This window comes from Amblyomma mixtum, chromosome 4 (genome assembly GCF_055824585.1).
Source record: "Amblyomma mixtum isolate Tamu chromosome 4, ASM5582458v1, whole genome shotgun sequence".
Lineage (NCBI taxonomy): Eukaryota > Metazoa > Arthropoda > Arachnida > Ixodida > Ixodidae > Amblyomma > Amblyomma mixtum.
In genome coordinates this window covers 23,690,845-23,697,473 of record NC_143015.1, presented here as the reverse complement: position 1 = coordinate 23,697,473, position 6,629 = coordinate 23,690,845, and positions in this window count along the sequence as shown.

Sequence of the window (6,629 nt, the reverse complement as noted above, 5' to 3'; positions counted from 1 at the left end):
TGACGCATTGTGCACCATCATCCCCCTGCGGGGATGTCCCTGCGGATGCTCCCCTTAGCGAAAAGAGGATGTGCTAAAAATTCATTTCAAACGTATTGTATTAATTTCATATTTATTTCGCATTTTTTTGTCCCTATGCTTAAACTGCAATACGAATGCTTTCTAAGTATACTAGGAATAATATTTTAAACGTTCTTAAAAACACGTGAAAAGTACATTTTTGCCCGCTTAGCATATTTATAATGCATTAAAAATATAATAAAAATATACATTAGAAATATACTAAAAATATACATTTAATACATTAAAAATGTGTTTACACGGGCTTAAAAAAAGGTCTACTGGGCGGCTCCATGGAATGACACGGGTTAATTCATCAACTGGAGAACAAATCGTACACGGGTATTTATCATTAATCAACAGGAGTCTGATATTATCAGGTCACGTGATTGATTGCGAACGGCAGATACCTACATACAGCATACCAAGACGACAGCGACACAGCAAACAACAAATCCTACGACAAGCGCTATACTTGGCTTGCCGTATATATACCCAGCGAAAGCGACGCACTATTTTGCACGGTGATACCTTTTTTTGCGCAAATACTGTGGGCTTCCAAATTATCGCAGAAGTATCCTACTGGTCGCGTTCGAATCTGGGATTAATTGACAACGGAATTGCTAGTTGAAACTTGCGTCAGGCACAGGTCAGGAGTCGAACTGTCAACCAACAGATACATGGGCGTGTAAGGGAGCCGGTCTGCCCTGCCACACGGGATCCTTTCCGCTGGCTTATTCGGACCCAGAAGTACCCAAGGCGCTTTTGCTGGTATAATGCTATCACGTTCTCACACGGAAATGTTCGAATGACATTGAGTGGAATGGCATTCGAGAATAGGAATGACATTCGGACTCGATGGACTGCCGCGGTGCTGCACGACACTTTCGAAACGCATTCGAAAGCCTCAGCTCGCTTTCAGTGTACAGCGACGACGACGACGGCGGTCACACTAGTCCGACAACGACAGTATATATCACGCTGAACAACAGCATGTAATTATAGTGAAATATCTAGTTTACTATAATATGATTCTAGAGGGACACGTTTTTCAGGCCAACGACACCGACGAATCCGGTCGGCGGACGGTCAGCCTTGTCGGCGGCTGAGCGAGAGCACGGTGATGAGGCGGCGGTGTGTGCATGCTCGCGCTTCTAAATGAGCGAAACGAACGGCTATATTTCACGTGTGCATACCTGAACACTCACCAGCGATAAGCGCTTGCCAAATCAGTTTCAATCGACGACGGCTCGGTTCCCTTCCGCGACGACTAGGCCCAGCGAGTTCGCAGGGTTGGATCTGTGATTTCGGCGGTTGTGAAGAGCGAATCACAAGCTTTAGCGAATGCAAATGGTCACCAGGTGTAGTTTTGGCAACAGTGACCTGAAATCAACTATTGCTTACATCGCAGGGCACGCGTACGATGAACGGGAATCGCCGGTGTGACCCAGACTGCCGAGCCGTGCTTTACGGCCAGCAGCAGTCGTCGCCGTCGCTAGCTTGTGGATAACAAGTTAGGCCGTTTCAGTTAAAGCGAACAGTCGCCATACATGCTTCTGGATAAAGTAGTTTAAAAAAAAGTACTGGTCACGTCGGAGAAAGCCGGGACAAGAAGCGAGAAGCGCCAGTCCTGCGCGATGCCAACAACCCGGCTTTCTCAGGCGTGCGATCGCATCATCGCTTCCCACACATTGTAGCACTGCGTAAACAATCACGAGTACAACCAGTAAAAAAGAAAACAGATTGTTTATTAGAACCAAAGCGCAGATTGCGTTTTATGTTATGTAAACAAGCGATGTAAACAACAGTATGAGTGCAGTCGTCCTCATCGGCGCACTCCCGGGGAAATTTCATGCTGACGCGGTTAATATTCATTGGCGTAATATTATCTTCAAGCACTCCCTTAGAAAGAACACATGTAGCATCGTTAGATGACATTCGGCTGGAAGGCATTCGAAGCGCCCGTGTAGCAGGGGTGATCACCTTCCTGCTAGAAGTTACCATAAACGAAAGGATGACAAGAAAGGGAAAGTTTTCACTCTTCGCTAAAACGTCATTTCGAGCCCTAGATTGTTCCACGGTAGCTTGAAGTGTAATGCAAATATGTTTACGCGGACAACCCATTTGTTAGAATTTAAATATACTTCAGACGGATTAATTGCGTATTTACGAAAGTACACTTTAAATAGATGGCCAGCACCAAAATGCGATGTCCCGAAACTCGATTTTGAGCATTAGATTGTTCAACGACAGCTTGTAGTGCGCTGCAAATATGCTAATGCGGACTGCCAATTTGCTAGAATTTCAGTGTTCTTTGGAGGAATTAATTACGTATTTACGGAAGTACACTTCAAATACATTGACGACACGCAAATGCCATTTCCCGAAACACGATTTCTAGCACTCCACTGTTCATGGCAGCTAGAAGTGTGCAAAGACGTTTAAAAGGACTGCCCGTTTGTTAGGATTGAAATATATTTCGGATGAATTAATTTCATATTTACGAAAGTTCACTTTTAATACATTGACAAGATGCTAAAACTGCATACATATACGTTTACAAGGGCTGCCCGTTTTCTAGAATTGAAGTATACTTTCGATGAATTAATTTCATATTTCCGAAAATACACTTTTAATACACTGACAAGATGCTAAAATTGCATGCATATTTTTTCATGTATTTGAAAAGTGCTCGAAGTATGCTTTAAGTGAGGTATTTTTGGCACATTTTAAAAATATATTTCGAATACCAAGCATGAAATTTCAGAAACGTATTTCCTACATATTTTTAGTGCATTCACGAATACAAAATATGTTTAAAATACACTTTAAATAGACCTCCGTATATTCCAAACGTATTAGTTTTTGCTAAGGGTCGGGTTAACCCCGTGGTGTCGCCACTCACCAACGTCTGCATGCTGCAGACGCCCCCCTGCGGGGTCATTCACAGAAGTGTGTACATAAACGTGAAACACATTTTTGCTGTTTTTGACAATCCACAAGCCCTAATATGTGTGCACATTTTACCGGAGCAAGTTACCCTGGTGTCTTGTCTTTTTTACAGGTAAACGAAAGCAGGATCCTGCTGACATCGAGTTCCTCGAAAAGCGGATGCGCCATGAAACGGCAATTAAAGAAAAAGATTTCACTCTGGAATCACGTGGTCTAGCCCTTGAAGAAAGCCGCCTGTAACTTGAGTGAGAACGAATGCAATGTGAAGGAGCCGACCGAGATAATTTTCAGCAGCAGCTCGCACTGCAGCAAGAAAGCTTCTCGCGTATTCTGGAAGCTGTAGTTGAAAAACTAAAGAAATAAAGGTTTAACAACAGTGACGAAAACGAAAACACAAGCATATAGAATAGTTTGATTTGCGCTTGACATGAACTGCGGCAATGCCCTTTCCTTGTGTTTCGAATGCTTCAAAGGCTAGAAACTGGAGTACTCAGCTTCAAGATGTGCTTCAAGTTCGACTGAATTTGTGAAAACTCACGAGAGACAGGTTATCAGAACACATTATTGCTGACAGAGCACAGGTTGCCCATCATTAAGGGGTGATGTGTTACATTAGCCCTCGGGCTTCAACATCGCTGTTGCCCTTCTTGATAAGGTGTTCGCTCGTATCCTTCGAATAGAACGGGTCAGCTGCGTGTTCCTGCCGGAAGCATTGCCAAAGCCGGCTTCACGTCCGCTTCTAGCAGGGTTGGTGAGCTGCCCGGCGTTTTTCAAAACCACCATAGCTCCCAAGAGGCATCTAAAGCTGTTCCATAAAGTTGTCTGGCAACCGCCACAAATGCATAATGTAACAAGTGCATTAAAGAACCTAGTATGTGCTTCAAAATGGAACTCTATGGAGTCAGTGGAGATTCAATTATCATGAGGTATCATAATGGTGTATGAGGTGCAGCAGACAAAATATCATGTACTGAATGAGATGGCAGAGAACCCGGGCATTGCAGTCTATTACCTTCATGAAAATTCAGTGGTTGTGGACAAAAGTGCAATAAGAAACAGGATAAGAATTTCCTGCTACAGAAGCCAATGCACATCATGAAAATGATTAGAATAAATAACTAATAGATTAAGGGGAGACGCTCCTAGAAAACTTTTTATTGCAGGAAAGTTATTGCAGCCATATATACATGAAAACTGCACACAATGCTGGCCAGGATATCTAGATCTAGTGCACAGCTTTAAAGTTCACCGGCACCATATGTTGCTTCCTCAGAGACCTTGTGAGCAGCATCCTGAAGACGTGCCTTCTTGGCTAGAGACAGCGACGCTGGGACCTTGCCTCTGCTGTCAGCTTCAGTGACATACTTGACATCCTTCGCTTTTCACTATTTTTTTCTCAGTGCAACCAGTTTACTTGATGGAAGCACCCCCAGTTCCTCGAGAACTTGCGGGGGAGAAGAGGAAGAGCACAGTTGGTGACGGACGTGGACAAGTTCTGCTGGCTCCCCGAGTTCCCAGGCTTGGGCCTCAGCCGCAGATGTCCGGGCCACCAGACCTGGACAGCCATCGTCGAGAGCCTCAGCCACCAGACCTAGGCGCCACTGGACCCGCCAGATATTTGACGGGCGTCGTCGGACAGTGCCGGAAGCGGCCAGCAGGGACAGCCAATCATGGCTCACCGGTGTGTCGACACCTCCGTCTGCCTAGCCGGCGCATGCCTTTTGCGCGCGCTTCTGTTTGCTTGGTATGCTTGGCACTTTTTTATAAGTTTACCGACATGGCTATGTCGACAAAGGCAGCTCGTGTCGAGTTTAACAACCGGCTGATCTGCGAGGTGCAGTAGCGTCCCATTTTGTGTGTGGGACAGTTCGAGGACCGATTATAAAGACCACAAGAAAAAGACGGAGGCGTGGGCCGAAGTCGTCAGTCGTCAGAGAGCTTGGATGCGACCCAGGTATGTTTACATTGCTACGAGTGTACCTTTCAAAGCAAGGGCAACCTTCCTGCGCCATCTGCGCCTGCTTAAAAGAAAGCTGGCAAATGGTGTTGCTGGCCGTGGTCAATGAGCTTCAACCGTGCCGCTGAGCTCGCAGTATGCACGATGGTGCCCGTCTCCCAAGCTGCTCGTCGCGTATTCCCTCGCCCAAAAGCACATCGTAGTGGCCTCTAGAATTCTTCCACATTGCAGGAACGAACAGCGTTGGGTTGTGTTGGGTTTTATGGCACATAGGCAGCTAAGGCCATCATGCGCCAAGCACAAGGTATGGAAAATGGTTTCTGCGGGATTTAATAAAAATGAGGAACCTGATCAGTGGTGTAAAGGGCGTAAAAAGTTTAACTACCTAGTAATAACAGAGAAGACGAGATCTAGCAATGGCTAATGGACAAAGCTTTAAAAAGGTCAGGTAGCCTCAGCGGCCATCCTTGGCTTGCCAAGGATGTCGAGGATCCCAACCGATAAAATAAAAACCTCAGCCTTCTTCACATGAATGAGAAAGTGGCTGAGGTGTATCATGCAATAGAGTGAGCCCGTGGTTAAATAATTATAGTTTTTCCAGTACGCCTGCTTCTTTTAAAAAGCTAGATATAGAAGGAATGTTAACAATGGCATTATCGTCTAAGAGCAGTGCTGGATGAAAAGGAATGCATTCTCTATAAAATTGACTAAAGTACTTTTTTCTCAGTTTTTCAAGTTTAACACAAGATATTAAAATATGGTTAACCGTAAGTTCGTCTCCGCATTCTTCGCAAACAGGTTTGTCTTTTTTTGTAAGGAGAAAGTTGTGTGTAACGTGCGTGTGGCCTATTCTGAGACGGCATAAGATAACTTCTTTAAAACGTTCCTGGTGCACACACGACTTAAATTCACCTAAAACTGGTTTTACCAAGTGCAGTTTATTTTTTACTTCACTGTTCCAAGCCGACCGCCACTTTTTGCTTAGTTTCCTTTCTATTGATTTCATGCAGTCATTACAGGGTATACTTACTTTTTTAATTTCCTTTCCACGAGCCTTAGCAGCACACAAATCTGCTCTCTCGTTGCCTGTTATTCCAACATGAGTAGGTACCCAGCATAGTTTTATGTTTTGTCCTCGAGATGTGGCTGTTACTATGTCATGTATGATGTCACCAAGTATAGGAGTGATAGCGTTTCCAGAGTGGAGAGCTGTAATTACACTTAAGAAGTCTGTATAGATAATACTGTTTGGGAGGTTCTCGTTAACTATATTTTCTATGGCCATACAGATTGCGTAACTTTCTGCAGTGAAGATGGATGTGCACTGTGGAAGTCTTATTGTTTTCTCCGAATTCCCTCGTACCACTGCGCTTCCTACGTAAACATCTGTTTTTGATCCATTCGTGTAGAAATCCGTAAAACTATTGTATTTTTCTTCCAGTGCAAGGAATTCTTGTATTATATGTTGTTGTGGAGTTTGTTTTTTATGAAAGTGTGTAAGAGTGAGGTCACAGATTGCAGGAAAATTTTACCATGGAGGCAGTGGATTTCGTCTTGGTGCAATGACAGGTAATGTGTCTAGAACACCGATGTTTTGGCACATCTCTTCAAAACGCAGGAGGAGTGGTCTTATAGCTAGCGGCTTGTTGTTATACAGTGT